Raw genomic sequence first — 12,483 nt, forward strand, 5'->3', positions numbered from 1 at the left:
TCAGAGGAAATGTCTGTCACTAGCCTGTCATGATTAAATCTGTTTTGCAATGTTCCGAATTAATCTAAAATTTTTTTCTGGGAATTAATTAATCTAGAATTGCTTGGTGTTATTTAATTATCTCCACTGCAGTGCCTATCATTAAGGATTGTTGTTTTCTTCATTAGGAACCTATAGAGTAAAGTTGTATTAAAATTTGAATGAATAAATAATTGAAAGGGGCAGAAACGCAATGGACATTCTTTATTTCTCCCCTTGACTGCATATGTCACAAATTTGCTCCCTGGCAACATGTTGTTATTATTTTTAAAGTATTAAATTAAGGAATTTGTATCAATAAAGATTATTATTATCTTCAGTTCTAAATGTTGACTTTACTTTTGGCATTATCTCTGTCCTCTGACTGTTATTGTTACTGGTGTTTACTGGTAATGAGGCCTTGCTTTCCCAATGCTGAAGTATAACACCAGAGAAGCATGTCAAGGCAAGTTTAGAGAGGAAAGTTGAAGCTTTATTAAAGGACAGCAGAAAAGACTTCTCCCTGGAGGAAGAGGGGGACCCAATGAAGTGGTACCCCCTTTCTCCACAGAAAAGTCCGCTTCACCATGGCTGATTTGGGGACTGTCAGCCAAAGAGTCTCTGCAAAAGAGTTCAATGTAGATAATCTTTGTATTTTTGTGTTGCCCTGTTTACTTGGCCACTGGCCAGGAAGATACCAGCACTCCGGGTGCTGGACACCCCCTTACTATTTTCACAAATATATCCAGTATAGTACTTTGAAGAAATGTGCAAACAAGGCCTCTGGCCTTGAGCTGGGCTTCACAGAGATGTCCACATTTTAAAGATAAGTTACAAATGGGCTCCATGGTAACAGCTGGCAGAGGGAGAAAGAAAGGGAAGAAGTTCTCCTCTTCTCAAGTGTTGTCCTTGAAAGGTTAACTTGCCCAGAACAGTGAAAGAGAAAGCTGCTTTTATGTGAACTTCTGCAGACCGTGAACTTCTGAGCCCCTCTACTTACATGCTGTGTATAAAACTCTGAAACTCCCTGAACTTGGAGGGATTGATTAATAACAGCAAAAGCTGTGCTCTCTGAACCAGGCTGCAGCCAAATAAAACTGTTTCCTGCGATCTTCAGTGCCTTGCTTCATTTGTCCCTACAACAAACTGGGACACAGCACTGGAGGGAGTTCTGTCACATGTGGTGAGTCAGGTTTTGCAAAAGAAAACACCAACTGGGCTGCTATCCCATACATCTTTCCCACTTAGAGTAGCAATCTGATTCTGATTATCACCCCAAAGCCTCTCCCCACAACAAGAGGCCTTTACATATAAGGGTCTGCTGACTGCCCCATGTCAGTCACATGTCATTTGGAAGCCAATGACAGATCCACATGGCTCCACCATAGATCTTTTATCATAAACCTGCACTCTACTGCTCCAGGCCCAGTTCCCAGCAGGCTGCAACTCAATGGCATCTCTGTTCTACACCATTTTCATGAATTCTAGTCAAAAAATGCACTATCTGGTTCAGTCATGATGATCAACAGGAGATCCGATGGATCTCCAGCGCTTCCTGGTCATGAGAATTTCAAATATTACACTGTATTGGTCTAGACATCATTCAAGGATGAAGTAGGTGGCACTGTGGGTCTCGATTCTTTCAGGAACCATTAAGGGGTGAGAAAACTCCTTTCAATGAATATGAGAGAGAGAGAGAGAGAGAGAGAGAGAGAAATATATATATATATATATATATATATATATATATATATATATATATATATATAAAATGCATGTAAACGTAGCAATAGATATTCAAATCCAAATTCTTAATGGAACATATATCATTCAAAGATCACAAAAATATTCATTTGACTCTACATGGGGTTATGTATAAACTTGTTCAACTATGGAGCTCACCATTGGTTGAACTTTCAGTTTCCGTGGGGTTTTGGGGGAGTGATCTGTTCATGGAATTTGTATTTGCCAAAGTCAGAGTACACACATGAATGTACCTGTGATAGCAGGAAGGGCAATATATATGTATATAAAAATACATGTTCTGACCCAGCCTACAGAGAAAGGGAATCCACAAGTTATATATTTGTTAAATTTGACGATCCATGGAGAAGTATTAGAATGAAAATGTGACTAGTGTTATAACACATACCCTTGATAAAGCAAAAGGAAAATCAAAGTATACACAATTCCTCCTATGAACTGCCTGCATTTCTTTATTTTAGGTTTGCTTTTATGCATATGTTGGGATTAGTACTCAGAGTCTAGTAGGGTATGGGTTAGGGTCAGAGATTCAATACTTCAAAGGGAAAATATTAAAATCAATCCAATGTGTATATGAACATGTGCTACACAAGATCACTTCCCACTGTCATCCAGAACAATGCCTTGACATTACCATCACCCCAAGTTATACACAATTAGAGGGAGAAGAAGAAGAATATCTGTGAATACATACTGGAATGGAAAATGCTCAGCAGTTCACAACCTTGTAGGTGGCAGAGGAGATTACAGTGACTGAGCCTTTAATCTCTCCTACTCTTGGCTGTGCCCTTCCAAAGACTGATCTCAGGTAGTTTTTACTGAGTCTCTGGAAACAAAGAATTGAGAAACAGAATGCATTAGTGAAAAGCTTTCCAGCACACATCCTGGTGAATATATGAATAGACTGCTGCTTGCTTTGCAGATGGGCAACACCTACTATGTTCCTAAGTTCCTGAATTTTTCCTGAATTTTGGCCACTCTCCAGAAGGGGCTCGTGATTTTGTGTCCAAGATATGTACCAGCTCCAATCTCTGTGAAATGACCATTTTCTGGATTGTTGAAAGGAATGCCAAGCATCTCAGAAAACTCAGAAATCACTGTGACCGGTAAGGGTCTCAGTGGAGAAACCCTGCTTGGCTAGATAGCAACCTAAGTAGCATGATCAGGAGCTGTCAATGCCCTAGTGTTCATCTTGTGGAAAAGTCTGTCCCTGGGCTGTTTTCTTACCTATTGTTCAATTCCCCTGCATGACAGGAAGGTCTTCGCCTCAGACCATCCCTTTGTGAAGCCTCAAGAAAACAGTTTCAAAATGGAAATGAAGGGGCCTCACCTGTGACTCTTTGGTAAAGTGCTTTGTGAAGGGATGTGTCTGAATCAACCTCTTGGCACTGGGTGAGGCTGTGGATTAGATTCTCAGCACCCCATGAAACTAAATAAAGATCCCATATGTCCATCCAAAACTAAAATTACAGAAAAGAACAGTAATTTTGGATTAAGTCTCTCGCCTTATTCTGGTAAGGCTCCTGACCTCCATTTAGTTCGAAGGGATTCTTTGGTCAAATGAGGTGTTCCAAGCCCTGCAGTAGCTAGAATATAAGTGGTTGTGTTTTCTGCCTTGGACTTTGAATAGCTGGGATAACAGGTATACACCATATCATAACACATAAAGAATCTACCCCCAACAGTCAGTAGGCTTCTAATTTGAGAAGTAGGGCAGTATTAAACAAATTCTTCTACTTAATCTCATCTAAAATTAGTCAAGTTCCCAATGAAGCTACAGAAACAAAATTTCTATCAATATTCTCTGTTGATAGAAATTTTTATTTGCCAAACTCAGTTGTAGTCATATCCTATGGAGTGATAGTCATATCCTATCACTAACTTTAGCATCCCAGATCAAGTCTCTATTTCTCAAAACCAGCTTCCCAGTTCCTTCTCTGCCTCAAGGCCTCCCATTCCCATGGGTAAGCCCACTGCCCCTTATCTAAGGCAGTGTACTCTCACTTCAGTAACTCCTCATGCTCTGTCTAGTGAGTGTCTCCTTCAATTATCTGTTCACAAAAAGAACCTTGAACTACAAACCTTGTCATTGCATCCATCTTGCAAGAAAATCTTTCATGATTAGAAGTTGAAAACAACTAGAAATAGAAGAAAGAAAAACAGCTGGATGATATGGTGTATACCTGTAATCCCAGCTATTCAAAGTCCAAGGCAGAAAACACATAAGTTCTAAACCACCCTGAACCCCTTGACCAGATTCTGTCTCAACATGTTTAAGAGGGTCAGGATTTAGTTCTGTTGTTGGGAGAATGCATGTCTAGCATATGTGAGACCATGAATGCAATTCTTGATACTGAAAAAAAAATGAAAAATGCAAACAACAACAAAATAAAGATCACACATGAGAAATTACCTTCTAATACATTAAATAATCAAAAAACAAAATATTTTCTTCCCAAAATGGAAAGAAGACAAATTTACATGCTTTCACTTGTTCTTTTTAACATATTAGAAATCCTGGCCAGATCAATCTGCAAGAAGTACAGGCAGAGGGCATGCCAAATGGAAAGGTAGAAGTATAAAAACCTCTGTTTATCAGCGAGATAAAGTTATATCTGGAGAATCTCAAGATTCCAAGAAAATAATCACCACAATGAATAAATTCAGCAAAGGTGCCAATACAAAACCCCACACACACAAAGTGTGTTTCTATACACTAATAATAAAAATATATATATGGAAAGAAAATCAAGAAAACAATTTCATCTGACAAGTAAAATAAAATGTAATACTAGACCCAATGTAATACCACCCAATCAAGTAGATCAAACGTGAAGACTTTAAAACAAGAAATGAAACTTAGAATAACACCAAAAATTGAAAGATATCAAATGATCATGGGCAGGAACACTTAAATTTGTTAACATATCAACATTATTCAAAGAAATCTACAGTTTCTGTTCCATCCCTAAAAAAATTCCTAACTTATTTTTTTCATGAATACCATTTTTATTTCATATTTTTATTTACTCATATTCGTTTTACATTATAGTAGAGAATATTTTAATTTATTCATAAAAACATGGAATACATCTTATTCTAATTAAGATCCCAGTCTTGTTGTACATGATGCAGAGATTATTCATTGCAAAAATTTAAAATTCCAACCTAAAATGATAGGGAATGTGAAAACAACCAAGTTCAGAAACATTTTGAACAAGAACAAAATTGGTGGTCTAACCTGTCATAATTTCAAAACTCCATGCTATAAAGTTACCAGTCATACAAACACAAAAGATAGAAATGTTGATTAATAAAACAGGGTAAGAAATTCAGAAATGAAAAAAAAAATAAGTTCTCAAGTGATTTCTGACAACAGCATTCCATGGAAATGGACAGTATTTTCCACAAATACTGTTGAGAACACTGAATAGATAGCAACACATGAAACAAGGAAGCTGGGCCCTTATCTGACACCATGGACTAAAATTAACTCAACATAAATAGAGGACCTAAGTGTAAGATCTGAAATATAAAACTCATAACACACAAGAGAAAAAGACCATGACAAGGGATTTTGACAGGGACTTTTTGAACAGCACATCAAAAGCACAGGCACCAAAAGGAAGAAACAAACTGAACTACATCAACCCCAAAACTTTGATTCATCAATGGACACAGTCATTAGTGAAAAGATGACTCACTAAATGTAAGAAAGCATTTGAAAATTATATTTGTGATTAGAATTTAAGATCTATGATATAAAGAACCCCTATATCTCAATAAGAAGAAAACAACAAATCAATATTAAAATGGGCAAAGGACTTGCACAGATATTACTCCAAAGAAGATATGCAAATGGCTGAGAAGCACATGGGAAGATGTTCAATATCAATAATAAGTGGAGAAATCAAAATCAAAATCACAATGAGATCCAGCTTCAAACACATGATGAAACAGAAAGAAACAGAAAAGAGAAAAATCCCTGATCGGCTCCCATTCTCCAGTCCAGGAACAAAGAGGCACATCCACCCACCACCAGAACTAAAACAGAAAACACCAGTGCTGCTTAGAATGTGATGGAGCCAGAACCCTAGTGGGTTAGAATGCAAAGTAGTGCAGGCTCTATGGGAAACTGATTGGTTTTTCCCCAAATTATCAAAAGGATCATTCAAATGACCCTTCAATTCTACTTCTTTTGAAGAGATATTTATATGCTTGTAATTACTACAGGATTATTTATTATACTCAAGGGTACATTGAGGAAGAATATTTTTATTTTTAGCTGTGCATTATAGTTATACAAAAGCATGGAATATAGTTTGTTCCAAGTCAGTCTTGAGAACTTGCCCTTTCCCTCCCTTCCTCCCTGACCCAGTTTCCTTTCTTCTTCTATACTGGTCTTCCATCCATGTATTTATAATTTTCTTAACTCGTGCTTTACAGATATACATAAAGATAAAACTCACTGTGGTCTCTTCATATATGTATATAGGATAGTATGGTCAATTTTATTCTACAATTTTCCCCTTTTCCTATCCCAAGGAATAATTTTTTACATGTAGCACATGATGAAGTATTATTTGGTCTAAAAAACAAAGAAAATCCTGACCCATAGTAGAGTAGGGATGGACCTTGAGAATACAGACTGTACAATCCTACTTATATGAAGTACAGTACACAGAGTAATTAAAATAATACAGAAAGGAGAATGGTGACTTCTTAGAGCATGAGGCAAATTGATGATTACTGTCTAACAAATGAGCTTCAATTTTGCAAGATGAGAAAAGTTCTGTGGCTGCATGCTGGTTTCCAAAGAATGGAAAAATAAGTGTAATGGACACCACTGATGTGCCTTCCCAAATAGCTGACATGGCAAAACTTTGCTGTGAATATTTGAAAATGTATATAAAATTAAACTCATTCTGCTTATTTCCACACAAATAAAAACCAAGTAAATTCTCCACTAGTAGAAACTTATCAGAAGGAAGTTCTCTATGATTAGAAATGTGAAAGGATCATTCAGGTTGAAAGGATGAATCACTCACTTGGTCATGCTAAGAAAAAAAGAATACAATGAGGGTAGCTCCACAGGAAAATTTAAAATAAGTATCATTGTACAATCAGTTCTTAACTCCTCTCCTAATCTGACTGAGGTGCAGTGGTGTAATAATTATAGAGCTTGTGATGTTGCCAGAGCATGCACACCATGAGGCTAGTCATGTGCACATATGGGCCAAGGACACCACCAAGCTGGGAGGGCTCTGTGGAGACTTGTGCTTAGGGTCTCTGTCTTTGTCTTGGCAGAGGGAAAAATGCAAGGGAGGATGCAACAGGTGGACAAACAAACAACTCTCTCAACAATTGTCCTTGGATCTGTGAAACTCCTGGCAGTTTCCTTCCAGAGTCAGTCCCTTTGAATCACAATGGCCATACCTTACATCTTGGAGGAAAAGCTCCCCCCACCACTCCTGAGGGACCATCCCTGATCAGCTCCCATCCACCAGCCCAGGATCCAAGAGGCACATCCACCCACCACCACAACTAATGTAGACAGATGTCAGATAAGAATGAGAATGCAGAAATCACTGTTGGAGCTCCAGATCAACAGGAACAAGCATCAGTGCACCTGGGAAAGGCTTGCCATAACCAATGTGTTCCTGCCATCCCTTACGGCCACAGATGCACACAGGCCACCCAGCCACAGAGACCTGTGAAGACCTCTTGCTGAGGCACGTACATGTAAAGATGCACACTCATTAAAACCCCTTCCACCACAGATATCATTAAAACACCTCACATTTAGAAACAGGTGCATGACCCACAACTCACTGCCATCCCACCAAAAACACAGATGCATAAATCAACTTTATCCCTGCTTTCCCTGAATACACACACCACCACTTCCTTTCTAAAAAAGTATATATATATACCCACAAATACACATGCCTGTTATCACCCAGGTACTGACGGACATGCAATTATACTGTATACTTTTCCAAATGCAGGCTTATACATTCCTATATACTCTACACTTCCTGAAGGCATGCACATGATATAACCAAACACTGAGTATGCATGCACACAGAAATACAACATACAACCCCCCTACACACAAAAAAAATAAACCCTATTTGTTACCAGAAGTCACATAAACAAAACACTAAGTACTCTGGAATATCTCACAGACTTGATCCTCTCATCAGAAATACAATATACACAAAAATCTCTTTGAACTTCTCCAAGATTGAGTGGAACCAGAAATACCCTGATTACAAAAATGTAACATTCTTAACCCTAAATGACACAGGTACAACCACCAACATACACACATAAACATGAGTCTATATTCCCAGAATCACTTGATACGCAAACACCAACTCCCAAAAACACATAAAGTTTCCCAACCCTTTCCAAATGTACACAACAATGATGTCACCTACAATCTACTCATTGTCATTTCCCAAATACATACATAACACATGTGTGGCCTTAATACACATATTTTACCCTGCACTCTAATGTCACACCCTTCTCTAAACAAAAAAAATAAAATTAAATTAAAAAATCAATATTTTGTGAATATCAAAAAGTATTCACCAAAATACTCCATTCAAACACTCTTCTTAATAATTATTCACAAGTCCCACCATGTCATAATAACCCATATACACTGTCAGTACCTAATCCTCCTAACTTGTATTCCCATATAAATATAACTTCTATATTATCTCAGTGGAAACACACACTACCCATCTACTGTTTGAGAATGAATACTCAGCCATCACACTTCCTAAATACATTCACAGTCCTAGATTATACAAGTCTGGGAACACACGTGTCTATCTGAATCTACAAATCCACAGTATTCCCACAGACCCAAAGTACATGCAGCCACTCTCTCACTATTAAAGGGCACAGAACTCACTATTAATGTACAAAACAGCTCATACTTTCTGATATACTCAGTCAACAGCACACAACACTGTGGAGCTCTGAAAATCCTCAATAGCATAAACTTCCTATCTTCCAGATGCCTGACTGTAAACCCAGAGTTTCTCATGCCCAAATTAAAACAAATACACAGCAAAATCCAAACAATTCCAATCAATAACCTTCCTTACAAAGTCTCATACATATTCCAGTCGCCTCCAAGAAACACTTAAATTAGATATGAAGTAGGACTGAAGAGGCTGGATACCAGAGGGATTTTCAGAAAGCAGGTTTATTGGCTGTTGCCAACCAGTCCAGAGTGTGGCTCATGCCTGAAACATTCTATGGACAGATAATTTCAAAATATTTTGACTTTTATGTCCCATGGGGGAAAAGGGCTTGAAGATTCACTTGACAAGTGTTTTTCATTCCATTCTCTAGGCCAGACAGAGGTTTCACACGTATTTACAAAAAAAAAAAAAAAAAAATCTGGCATTTACAAGAAAGAGGAAGCTACCAACCACAGTAATCTTTGCATACTTGCTGCTGATCTGACAAGAGAAGAAGCTTAATTATGGCAAGGGTCTTTTGGTTGAGAGTATCTGGTGTGCTTCAGATACACATATCTTCAGACCACACATCAATCAGTATCACCCAAAAAGCAATCACACAAACACTCCCTCAGTAACTGAATGGAGCAAACAAATTACTTATTAACATGACAACAATTTGTATTCTCAAATGAAAACATATACAATCACCTCTGTGTTGCAAACATGCACATACACAGAATGACTCAGAATATGAAGTTCAACAACAAATCTCAGAGGTACAGACACTACTAACACCTACAGACGCACCACTAAAACCCTAAACACATGTCCTGCCAGAAAGGTACTCAGCCAACACTGACCAAAGAAATCACTCAGAAAATATTTACACATGACAACCAAACAGTCCCACACAAGAGAATTTATGGTGTCTTGTTTCATATCCTTTCCATACCTATACACATGAAACACATGAAAGCACAAAGTCCTGGTGCTAGAGGGACAAGTTCTTGTGTTTCTCTCTCTCTCTCTCTCTCTCTCTCTCTCTCTCTCTCTCTCTCTCTCTCTCACACACACACACACACACACACACACACACACACACATACAGAACATTACATACATAATCTGAACACTGACACACCCAGTTCAAGGATATTATCTTGTGGGCCCTGCACCCAGAGGTAGAGGGGTGAAGATGCAGATTTCAGGCACATACCTTGTTGTTGAAAATGTAAGAAAATATAAAAGTGCAAAAGAGAGAGCACATTCCCTCCTATAAAACTGAAAGGTACTTGCCAGCCACTCAGTAACTGCTCAATATAGAGAAAAAACTCTTCAGATAATAAGAGAGTACTCTCAGATAATGCTTCTGGAGATGAAGGTACTCTGGGACATTTAAGGGGTTTCTAAAAGAGAGAATCACCCCAAATAGATTCTTTTGAGTATCCACCGTCAGCCCAGATGGATGTCTTCTAGCTGGAAAGCCAGACCATTGTGCAATGTGTGTTCCCATGCTAGGGCTGGGCATGTTCACCTGGGCTCCTCCCTAAGCCACATCAGCTCCAATTTCTGAATGGGGTCTGCAGTGTTGTCACACAAGAGGCCTTTGGCATCCTTACATGCCCAAATTCTAACCTGAAGATATTCCTGGCATGTTTGTTGCTCAAAAAATTAGTGAGTAAATTGTCAGCTTTTCTGTGTTACATTCAGACAGAAGGGGTGAACCTGGTTAGAGGAAGGTCTGGGGCCTCTTATATTTTGGACAGCAGCTGTCCTAATCACTTTCCATACCTGTGATAATATACCTGAGATCACCACATTCAAAGGAGCAGAGATTTATTTTGGCTCATGATTTCAGAGATTAGAGTCCATGGTCACTTGGCCCTCTTACCTCTGGACCTGTAGCAAAGCAGAACATCTGGCCAAGAGTGTATAGCATAGGAAAACTGATCACCTCATGGCTGCTAGGAAGCAGAGAGAGACAGAGACAGAAGTGCATTAGGGTCCCAGTACCCCATCAGTGGCACATCCTCAATGAGGTAATTTTCATCAAATGGGCCCCACTTTCCACAAGCTTCCAACACCTCCCAATAATGACTTCAGCTGGGAACCAGATGTTTAAGAGGTGAGCCTTTGAGGAACACCAAATGTTAATGCCAGAACATCTATCCCTTGTCCCCATAAGCTCATGTCTGTCTCACAGCAATAAATAATTAAAAATAAATAAATAAACAAGCATTTGGACTCCAAGAGTCCACAAATATCAACAGTGCATTCTCAATAGTTTTTGTCCAAAGTCTCTTCTGAGACTCAAGGGAACACAGTGACGTTGAACCCTGAATTGAACGTTTTTTTTTTTTTTTTTCTGCCATTCTCTTCTTTTTAATTCATGAGTATAGCTTTCTTTTCTCCCCACACCCTCAACCCTATCTTAATGACTAATCATAGAGTCAGTTAAAAGCACTAAAGTCAGTTAAAAGGGCCCTTGCACTGGGCACTCCACCTTACTATGTCACAGGAAATGTCCAAATTAAAAGGTATTGGCAGAAGTGTACAGAAGACACTGACTAGGAGGGAAACCAGACACACACACCTTCAGAATTGCAAGCATATAAAAAAATCACATTATTTTAGATTCACAGGTCTGGGATGTGTCAGGGTTCACTGGACCCAGATATAACCCACAGAATCCCAACTTCTTTAAATAACAGTTTTTTAAGAGAGAGAGAGAGAGAGAGAGAGAGAGAGAGAGAGAGAAAGAGAGAGAGAGAGAGAGAGAGAATTTTCTAATATTTATTTATTAGTTTTGGGCAGACACAACATCTTTATTTTTATGTGGTGCTGAGGATCGAACCTAGTGCTGCACACGTGCCAGGCGAACACGCTACCACTTGAGCCACATCCCCAGTTCCTTAGTGACATTTTTTAATATATTTTTTAGTTGTCTATGAGTATTTATTGATTTATATATGGTTCTAAGAATTGACCCCTGTGCCTCACACATGCCAAGCAAGCTCTCTACCACTGAGCCATGACCCCAGACCCCTCTAAAGGACAGTCTGTCAACACTAGTAAACTGTGCTTGTGTCCACCTGCCCAAGACTGAGAGAACAATTCCACATAACACACTGTATACACTTTCACTCAGCAGTACTAAGCAAGATGAAACCAGGAGCTACCATTCATCTCTGAAATGCTGAATTGTTCCCAATGAAGCCTTTTCCTCTCCCTCCTCTCTGCCTCTTCAGTTGCTGACTTTCATGAGTGGAAGCTAAGCAGCAGAATCAAACCTTTTGTAGCTGCATTGGCTGCAATCCTCATTAATAATCAAAAAGAAAGTTAACACATTTCAAAGATACAACTACGTGGGGGAAACACAATTAGCCCCAAATGGAAGAAGAGGAGAGTAGTAAGGAGGAAACTGAAAAAGCACAGCAGGGCACACGTTAAGTCTAGTGCTCCATTAAGTCTAGTGCTCCAGGTGGGAAACTAGGGCACCTGGTGGTGTGATATGGGTCCCCTAGAGCTTCAGCCTCCTTACCCTCCAGCCTGGTCTGATGTGGGACCACACCCTAGAGCTTCTGTGCTCACTCACTTTCACTTACCTGAGCAGGTGTTCATAGGCTGCCACTGCTCACCTACTGAGCTCTCCACCACAACACTGGGTCCACTCTCATAGTTTGATAAATCACTGTTTCTGGGGTTACTGGGTTGC

The sequence above is a fragment of the Marmota flaviventris genome, chromosome 19, assembly GCF_047511675.1.
Source record: "Marmota flaviventris isolate mMarFla1 chromosome 19, mMarFla1.hap1, whole genome shotgun sequence".
Taxonomy (NCBI): Eukaryota; Metazoa; Chordata; class Mammalia; order Rodentia; family Sciuridae; genus Marmota; species Marmota flaviventris.